We start from the raw sequence: 11,012 nt of genomic DNA, 5'->3' as shown, positions 1-11,012 counted from the left end.
ACGATGTGGTTCCAAATTTCCTTTGTAATAACTTTTGAATTTTGTAACTTCTTACCGAGACCTCGAATCAATTTGATTCCATTACCAAATATGTAGATTTTTAACCCATCTACATATATGTATTTTTCTCTGAATTTTCCGTAGCAAGAAATAATCAAGTATAAATTTTGTCAAGAATTCAAAACTTAAAAAACTTACCATTACTTGACGTTCATCAGAACACCGTCTTCCAGTCTCAATCAACAACGACTTCCTTCATAAAACTTGAGTGACATCTCTCCAATATCAACATACTAAAAGTAATCTAAGAAAAGCTCTCCAATCTTAAGAAAAGTTAAAATCAAGAACTTGAAACACTTTCCTTCTATTATTTCTCGGATTTAAACAAATCAAAGTCAAGAATGGTTTTTCAAACTTACTTGAGCAATTCTTGGGAAGGAAATCCAACAAATTCCTATTCCAAACAACCATTTGGAGCTGATTACAACATTCTCTCTGACTCTTTTTCAAGAACGCAAAATCCTCATCTTCTTCTCTCCCTTTTCCTTTCCTTTTCTTTTTTTTCTTGTTTTTTTTTTCTCTTTTTCTTCATTCTTAGCCGTACTATTAGGGCTAATCAAGACCTCTAATTATGAATGGGAGGTCAAAGGGCTAATCAAGACCTCTAATTATGAATGGGAGGTCCAAATGACAAATTTACCTATCACAGTTTATAGCACCAAAGGTCTTGCTTGGGAGATCCCAAGCCATTTCCACACATGATAGTAGCACTTGGATAGCCTCGTCGTGCTACACTGTTCGACCTAGACTTAACTTGATAGTAGCTATACCACTACCACTACGAAGGCTGCGAACTAAAGATGTACTAGAGGGGATATAAGGCTAAGACTAGTGATACCGTCACACTGCTACTAGGTATGTTAAGTTTTCTAAGTCATCTTTCTCCTCGAAATCTACTAGGTTCTTAAGGGCATCTAGGTAGTTTAAAACTCACCTAACCTTTTTAAGACTTTTCGGGGTTAGCTTTTTGGAGCTAATCAAATTTTTTGAGTGCACACAAATCTAGACCTTTGATTATTGCTCATGATATTGAGGTGCACAGCCTACAGAAAAAATACTAGCCGAGATTTACTTGTAAATATTTCTGGTTGTAATGCCCTAATCTTAATTTGGTTCACTCATGCATGCTTGTTAGGGAGATATTCATATTGATTACCTACAGCATAGAACACATATTCTAAAATCCCCTTGGTCATCTCTGTGCATTGTTGAGGTCCACTAGGTTGTTAAGAGGACTAGGTAGCTTCATGCTAACTTTCACTTTCAGGGTACCTGACTCCTCAAGTTTTCTTAGTTATTGTTGACCTCCGCTCACAATCATAAGGTACTCAGTCTACTAGAGCATCCTGACCTAGGTTATCGTCCAGCCAACCTAACTCTAGCGCCCTAATCTCATCTCTGAGCAGAAAAGCATGCTCTATAAAGAGAACACACAATCAACCTCATGGAGCTAAACATACAATATCATGCACTCATACAAGCTCAACGGAGAGGTAAAATCCATCAATGGCTCGAAACGCAGATTAAAATAACCCATTCTCCATTCTAGCATAACGAAAAATATTAAAATCGACATGCATCATAAATTCTTATCTTGGTGGTATTTTGGCAATTTTATATAACATACTTGCATTTTCATTTAGAAACGTCATTCCAAGGTTTTAAACATGCATATTCTAACTACCTAAGGTAAGATATGCTTGCATGCTTGGGATCGAGACAAGTATTACTTGAGAAAATTGTGATGGCTATGCATGTCTTCTCAAACTATTTTTTTTTTAATTATTATTATTGTATCTTAAGAGCTCTGAAATTTCTGAGATTTTTCTACTAGATCATAATTCAATTTATAATAGAGTTAGTATCAAAATTAGAGTGAAAAATAATCGAATGGAGGTCAAACACGACAATAAAAAAAAAAAAAACTCATGCATTGCTAACGTGCACAGAAGGTTGTGCATGCACGAGTACATGTGCGCCTCTAGAGAAAACATGCATTACACTCTTGGCAGGTGGTGTGTTCTCATTGGCACGTAGGGATCAAATCGGGTCGGGGTTATTGGATCAAGTACATGGTTTCCAGGTATTATTCGAGTTGAATGCAAACGATCAGGTTGCGGCCTCGGGTTCTCCTCATAGTTGTAGCATTTCACAATCCTATATTTTTAATCATACGACATCACGATCTCAACACGCTCATGACAAGTATTTAGGTTTGCCTATGCATATTGAACACAACTTGTGCAGAATCTAAGCTTGTTCGAACACACACGCTGCCCGTGGGTTAATGCTCAATCATCTGCGACCTTAACTAACTTGCTTCTATACTAGGCCAAACCATGCAACACAACCTTGCCTCTACTCAGAGTAAAGGTCATTCATATGTGTTGTTGCATCTTGATTTTGCATCTTGGTTCCTGGCATGACCTTCATGTCATGATGCCATCCTAAGTCCCATGATGCCATCGACATCGTAGCTTACTCAGACATGTCAATCGAGGATGAAACCGTGTTTCGCTCATATTGTCTAGGCCACTCAAATATCAATCCATCCAAGCTCTATTGAGGCATTGCACCCTCCCATATCCATGTCATATAATTTATTGACTTCATACCAAATAGCCTGTGCATATACAAACCTTCGACACATGGGTGAGGGCGCAGTGTCGGTACACTCATGTTGTCCAACACTGTCCTTGAAAGACATATTTTAAAGCAAGTCACCTAAGACACTAGTCTTGCAACGCTCCATCTTACTGCATGACCTAAATATGAGTACGCTATGGATATGCCTGAAGGTATATGCACCAGTGGTCTAGTGGTAGAATAGTACTTTGCCACGATGTAGACTCGAATTCAATTTTTGGCTCTTGCATCTTGAAGATTAGCTATGATTATTATATTAGTGCATAATGTTCAAACTTGGGTTTGTTATAGTATATCATTTAACGAGTAGCACTATCGAGCTTTTTGTTTTTTAATCGAGAGGTGAAACAAAAAGTTAAGGGCTTCAGAAGAACTGCACGACCAAAATATGTGTACTTTATGGAGTACCCTGCCACGATACGGACCCGAGTTGTATTCTCGACTGGTGCATCTTGAAGATTAGCTATGATGATATTAATTAATAATGTTTAAACTTGTGTTTGTCACAATATCGTTTATATTTATAGATTTCATGAGTAGCACTATCGAGCTTTTTTTTTTTGAAATCGTGAGGTGAAACTAAAAGTTGAGGGCTTTAGAAGAACTGCATGACCAAAATACGAGTATGTTATGGATATGCCTAAAGGAACATGCATCAGTTGTCTAGTGGTAGAATAGTACTCTGTCACGGTATAGACTAGAGTTTGATTCTCGGCTGGTGCATCTTGAAGATTGGCAATGTTGATATTAGTGCATAATGTTCAAACTTGGGTTTGTCACAAAATCGTTTATATTTATAGAATTTACGAGTAGCACTATCGAGCTTTTTCTTTTTTAAAATGGTGGGGTGAAACTAAAAGTTAAGGGCTTCAGAAGAACTGCATGACCAAATATGGGTACGTTATGGATATGCTTGAAGGTACATGCACCAGTGGTCTAGTGGTAGAATAGTACCCTGCCACGATGTGCTGATATTAGTGCATAATGTTTAAACTTGAGTTTGTCACAAAATCGTTTATATTTATAGAATTTACGAGTAGCACTATCGAGCTTTTTCTTTTTTTAAATCGTGAGGTGAAACTAAACGTTAAGGGCTTCAGAAGAACTGCATGACCAAAATACGAGTACGTTATGGATATGCCTGAAGGTACATGCACTAGTGGTCTAGTAGTAGAATAGTACCCTGCCACGATGTAGACCCAGATTCGATTCTCGGCTCTTGCATCTTGAATTTTAGCTATGATTATTATATTACTGCATAATGTTCACACTTGGGTTTGTTACAATATATCATTTAACTTTATAGATTTCACGAGTGTCGTGCTTTTTGTTTTTAAATCGAATGGTGAAACAAAAAGTTAAAGGGTTTCAGATGCGGTGAAACTAAGAGTTAAGGGCTTCAGAATAATTGCATGACCAAAATACAAGTAAGTTATGAATATGCCTCAAGGAACATGCACCAGTGACCTAGTGGTAGAATAGTACTCTGCCACGGTACAGACCCGAGTTTGATTCTCGGCTGATGCATCTTGAAGATTGGCAATGATGATATTAGTGCATGACGTTCAAACTTGGGTTTGTCCCAAAATCGTTTATATTTATAGATTTCATGAGTAGCACTATCGAGCTTTTTCTTTTTTTAAATCGTGAGGTGAAACTAAACGTTAAGGGCTTCAGAAGAACTGCATGACCAAAATACGAGTACGTTATGGATATGCCTGAAGGAACATGCACCAGTGACCTAGTGGTAGAATAGTACTCTGCCACGGTACAGACCCGAGTTTGATTCTCGGCTGATGCATCTTGAAGATTGGCAATGATGATATTAGTGCATGACGTTCAAACTTGGGTTTGTCACAATATCGTTTATATTTATAGAATTTACGAGTAGGACTATCGAGCTTTTTCTTTTTTTAAATCGTGAGGTGAAACTAAAAGTTAAGGGCTTTAGAAGAACTACATGACAAAAATACGAGTACGTTATGGATATGCCTGAAGGTACATGCACCAGTGGTCTAATGGTAGAATAGTACCCTGCCACGATGTGCTGATATTAGTGCATAATGTTCAAAATTGGGTTTGGTACAGATGTGAAACAAAAAGCTTTTTGTTTTTATATCGAGATGTGAAACAAAAAGCTTTTTGTTTTTATATCGAGATGTGAAACAAAAAGTTAAGAGCTTCAGAAGAACTGCATGACCAAAATATGTGTACTGTATGGAGTACCTTGCCACAATACGGACCCGAGTTCAATTCTCGACTGGTGCATTTTGAAGATTAGCTATAATTATATTAATGCATAATGTTCAAACTTGGGTTTGTCACAATATCGTTTATATTTATAGATTTCACGAGTAGCACTATCGAGCTTTTTTTTTTTTTAAATCGTGAGAAACTAAAAGTTAAGGGCTTCAGTAGAACTACATGACCAAAATACGAGTACGTTATGGATCTTCTTTAAGGTAGATGCATGGATCTTCTTTAAGGTAGATGCACTAGTGGTCTATTGGTAGAATAGTATCCTGCCACGGTACAGACCCGAGTTCGAGCATCTTGAATATTAGCAATGTTGATATGAGGTACATCCTTGAGTTCGATTCTACCTTGGAGCTTAAGGTAGAAAGTTATACCAAAGACAAACACTTTTAATCCCTACTTCCCTTTTTTTTCAAAATGTCTTGTGGTCTGTTATATCAAAGCTATAATTCTAATAATTTTTTAGTTTAAAAAATAAAAGATCAAAGATTTGAGTTTCTCTTACACTAATACCTCAACATTAAACAAGGTATTAGTGTTGAGAAATAGAGCCTAATTTACAACAGTAACATAAGTTTAAAATAATCCTTATTAAGTTAACAAATTTACATTTGGAGTTAATTTCTCATTTCTTAACCCTTTAGGTTGGTTGATGTATTTATTTTAACCTTAAGTTTCAATTTTATTCAAAATTTTCGAAATGAAATTAAAATTTGATTCATCGGCAACTACATACATGACAATACATGACATGATTACTATGCATGAAAGAATTCATTTATAACGTTTCATAAACGGTGCTATAGGCTTAAATGTTCATAATAAATTTATTAAAACAATATTGTTATGGATGGAAAATAGATAAGATGAGTTTAAATAGTGCCCTTGTCTAACCTAAGGATCATTAAAAATAACATGAATGCAACTACCTTAACTTTGGTTCCTTGGCCTTCAAAGCGACGTTGTCATCTGTAAATGGGTGTCTTACCTTTACATGAAAATAAGAGTAGCACATGGTTTGAGTACTTTAATAAATACTCAATAAGTAACCTCACTGTTAGGGTCGGAAAATGAATCATGTGTAATATAGTTGGACTTATTCTTTCATAAATGCATTGTGACATGGGTTTGGGCTTTGCTTTTCAGTCCGAGCAGGGTTGAATATGTTGTACTATCCTACATACGACCCATGAATGTGCACATTGGCCACTAGGTAGGCTCGTATAAGAGTACTCTGTGGGCTGGCTCGTCGAGCTTGTGCACACTCACACTACCAAATACCATGAAGGGAAAAGACCCACATAATATCATAAGGAACATAAAATTGTAAGGTATGTGTCTGTACTAATCATAATGGGAAAGTATCTCGATGCACGTCCCATTCATAATACATGATTTTCTAATGTCTCATAGTCATAGAGGGTACGTATTAACATAGTTTACATGACATGATACATGAAGGTTCATGCATCAAATAATATCGAAAACATAACATTGTTCTATGACATAACATAATCCTAGAATAGTGTATATGATATCATAGCATCACTTGTATGCAACATAACAACAAAATTCTCCATTTATGATTCTCTAAAAAAAAATAGTCATCTTAAATAAATTTGTTAATATATATGTTTTTTTTTTAGATATAAACTATCCATTGGTTTTGATCAACTCATGTTATTAGAAATTGAAGTAGAACCACTTTGCCCTAAATTGAACTCATTTCATCTACTCTATTAAGAAAAATATAAACTTAATCTGTGCCTAAATTATAAACCCAAAATTTGATAACATAATTTTAAAATCTAAGAAAAACAACACAAAAATATAGTCCAAGTCATAAATAAATAGTTGAATCAACAATAATGTTGGGAAACGAGACAAAAATAAAGCAACCCTAATGACATAAATAAATTAGTTCAATTAGCGAGAAAAAAAAAAAAAACTAATCCAAAAGTAAAAGACATTTGTTATTACATAAATAAAACAAATGAAAGCAACACATTCAACCCACCCAAGCTTGGAAGACATAAAACCCATTGTTGTTTGGAATGGAAAATATATAGATTTCTTCATCTTGAGAAACATATAAAACTTGGAAATGGAACTTAAAAAATCTCTCTTTGAGACAGGTGGGAACGAGACAGGTCAAGGGAGTTAGGAGGGGACAAGAATGGAGAATATAATCTGTCTCTAGTCCTAATTATGTAATAGGGAAAATTTTCTCCTCACTCCTTCCCTCATTCCCTTTTTAAAGATTACTATGGAGAAATACATTTTGAACACTCAACTGATGTGTGAACCATTTTCGAGAAGTAGCAATAGTGAGTAAGCAACGAGGTGTAGTAAACTTTGTTGTATTAGAAAATGTCTCTTTGTAATCAATATCTTCAACCTGAGTATACCCCTTTACTGTCGGATAAACTTTATAACGTTCAACAGAACCATCAGAGTTCTATTTAATTTTGTACACCCAACGATAGCCAATAGCTTTATGGCCAGGTGGTAGAGGAACGAGAGACCAAGTATGATTACGTTCCAAAGTTGCAATTTCAGCATTCATAACCTACTGCCATAATGGGTCGCCAACTACCTCATCATAAGTTTTAACTTATGTCGGGCTGTAATAAGAGATAGAAAAGAAGGTTGAGTAGGAAAAACACTAGAGAAAGAAAGGTAATGATGAAGGGGATGCCTGGTGCTCGTGTTGGGACTTGAGCTAGAGGTTAAATAATTGGCTGCATAAGACATCTCATGATTATTATGCCAAGCTGGAGGTTGTTTGGTACGAGTAGAACGTCGGAGTGAAACTGGTGTATCAGGAGGGATATGATTATAATTAGTGGGTGAATCTGGAGAAGGAATAGAAGGTGGAGGAGATGACGAAATAGAAAGTGGAATACAATTAGAATAGATGTTTGAGTAGGATGAATCATGAAGTGGTAAAACGAGAGTCGAAGGAACTAATGTCAAAGTTTGTGAAGCTGATGAAAAAGGAAAAACATCTTCACATAATTTAACATCACAGTGGATAAATAATTTGTGAGCTTGTATGTCATACAACTTGGAGCCTTTGTAACCATCAGTATATCCTACGAAAACACAAGAAATTGCCCGAGATTCAAATTTTTGCTTAGGATGTACTACAATTGCATAACATTTACATTAAAAAACTTTAAGAAGATGAAATGTAGGTGGTTGTTTGTAGAGTGCTTCAAGGGGTGCTTGTTAGATAAAAATGGTGATGGTGTTCTATTTATAAGATTAACAACAATTAAAATGCACTCTCCCAAAAAATTAAGTGGAACGTGTGACTGAAAGAGGAGAGAGAGACCTAGCTACATTTAGGATATGATGATAGCTACATTTAGGATATGACGATGCTTACGCTCTACGACTCATCTTTGTTGTGGAGTATAGACACAAGTGCGCTGAAATTCAAATGGTTGTAAAGAATGGTTGTAAAGACAGAAATTCAGTCTCATTGTCTGACCGTACTATCTGGATAGTAGTATGAAATTGCGTTTGAACGAATTTAACAAAGTTCATAAACAAATGATGTACTTCTGATTCATGTTGCATAAGAAAAACCCAAGTACATTGAGTAAAATCATCAACAATATTGAGAAGAAAACGCAAACCAAAATGCATAGGAATTTTATGAGATCCCCAAACATCACAATGTAACATGTCAAAGGTAGAATGTGTGATTATTGAACTTCTTGAAAAAAAACAACCTAGTTTATTTTGCTAACGTGCAAATACTACAGTTATGAGAAAAAGTAGCATTATTAAGATGAAATTGATCCGTTAGAAATTTAAAACAGGAAAAAATAAATAGAATGACCTAGGCGTAAATGCTACAAATTAGATGATTGAGATACTTGATTAGTTAAAGATTTGATTGGAGATTAAGAAATATGATAGAGACCTCCAAATTGTTTATCCGAGCCAATCATCTTCCCTTTAGCCAAGTCCTGCATAACACAAGAATCAGGATAGAAGGTGACACAACATTTCAAGTCATTGGTAAGTTTGCTAATGGACAACATGTTTAAATTGAATGGAGACACACATAAAATATTGTTTAATTTAAGGCCAGGATTAAAGAAAACATTGACCGTAAGTGACACATGTGTTGTTCCTTCGTTAGGCAATTTTATTGCAAATGTTTGCAGCCTTTGGTTCAGTCATAACAAAAGTTTTGGATACTATATGATTCGAAGTTCCACTATCGAGAATCCATGAATTAGAACTAACAGAGAATGGAACTGCAGCGAAAAGATAAATTTTGAAAAGACAAACAGCACCTGTTCAAAGAGAATACAACTAATTGATGTCCCACGTGAAATACAAGTAACAAACATTCCGGGTCGACACCCCTCTACTAGTGTCTCTTCAAGACTACTATTCATAAAACCATAAAGTCGTTTTGAATAAGTGGCGAAGGTGTGTGCTTGCTAATCACACCATGTTTCCCTCCAAGATTTGATGAAAAGAATTCAAAATCGAACCCAAAAAATTATACAACTAATTCATGGCCCAGGTCGAATACAACTAAAACACTCCGGGTCGACACCCCTCTATGATAGTAGAGCTCCAGAGCATCTCCCCACCTTGACCAGTACACTAGAAAAGGAGAAACGTGTAAGTATAAAAATTTACTTAGGAATCAACCTACTTGTAGGCCCTCATCGTTTCCTTCTAATACTAGGTTTCCACGACTTTCCTTTGGTCTATAAGACGTTGGGCTTACCCTTTACTGCGCTCTAAGCTACCGTGTATGTCACGAAGTTCTAATTGATTCCTCATTAATCATCTACCTTTGTTGTCCCTAGTGCCTCTTCGATATTCGTTCCTAAAACAAAAAAGTTGCTTTGGGCGAGTGGTTAAGGCGTGTGCCTGCTAAGTACATGGGATTTTCCTTCGAGAGTTTGAACTTCTCAGGCGATGAAAAGATAAATATTTTACACTTTAATCAACACTCCGAGTCGAAACCCCTTTGTGGTAGTAGAGCTCCCGAGCAGCTCCCCACCTTGACCAGTACACTAGAAAAAATCATCGCTTCCTTCTTCTACTAAGTTTCCATCTCCCCACCTTGACCAGTACACTATTAAAGGAGAAAGGTGTAAGTATACAAATATACTTAGTAACCAACCTACTTGTAGGCCCTTTGTAAGTCCTGAAGTTCTAATTGATTCCTCATTAATCATCTACCATTGTTGTCCCTAGTGTCTCTTCGAGATTTGTTCCTAAAACAAAATGTCGCTTTGGCCGAGTGGTTAAGGCGTGTGCCTGCTAAGTACATGGGGTTTCCCCACGATAGTTCGAATCTCTCAGGCGACGAAAAGTTTATTTTTTTGTACTAGCCAAAGGCCACCGCTAAAACATGTTGTCCACTTTGGCTCGTTACTTCACGACCTCATAGAGGTATTCACACCTTTATGTGTGGAATGTTTTGTTCCCTCTCAAATATGTTGAATCTGGGATGGAAAGATAAAATTTTTTACACTTTAAAAACCATACAACACCAGGGTCAGAAATTTCAAAGTTATTTACAAACTGGAAAAATGGCTTGGAATACAAAAGAATTCAAAATCAACCGAAAAAATTATACAACTAATTGAAGTTCGAGGTCGAATACAACTAACGTACACTCCGAGTCGACACCCCTTTGTGATAGTAGAGCTCCCGAGTATCTCCCCGCCTTGACAAGTAACTGAACTAGAAAAGGAGAAAGGTGTAAGTATAAAAATATACTTAGTAACCAACCTACTTGTAGGCCCGCATAGCTTCCTTCTACTACCAGGTTTCCACGACTTTCCTTTGGTCTACAGGAAGTTTGGGTATACCCTTTACTATGCTCTAAGCTACCGTGTAGGTCTCGAAGTTCTAACTGATTCCTCATTAATCATCTACCTTTGTTGTCCCTAGTATCTCTTCGAGATTCAATCCTAAAATAAAAAAGTTGCTTTGAACGAGTGGTTAAGGCGTGTGCCTACTAAGTACATGGGGTTTCCTCGCGAGAGTTTGAATCTCCTAGGCGA

General features: G+C 36.3%; 1 non-coding gene across 1 annotated transcript; it reads left to right on the top strand.

Annotated features, from left to right (window-relative positions):
• Positions 1 to 10,229: 10,229 nt before the first annotated feature.
• Positions 10,230 to 10,311, top strand: TRNAS-GCU. The gene has a single exon. It is a non-coding gene; the product is annotated as a tRNA-Ser (tRNA).
• Positions 10,312 to 11,012: the final 701 nt, after the last annotated feature.

This window comes from Cucurbita moschata, unplaced genomic scaffold (assembly GCF_002738365.1).
Source record: "Cucurbita moschata cultivar Rifu unplaced genomic scaffold, Cmos_1.0 Cmo_Scf00123, whole genome shotgun sequence".
NCBI lineage: Eukaryota > Viridiplantae > Streptophyta > Magnoliopsida > Cucurbitales > Cucurbitaceae > Cucurbita > Cucurbita moschata.
This window is presented reverse-complemented; position numbering and strand designations above follow the sequence as displayed.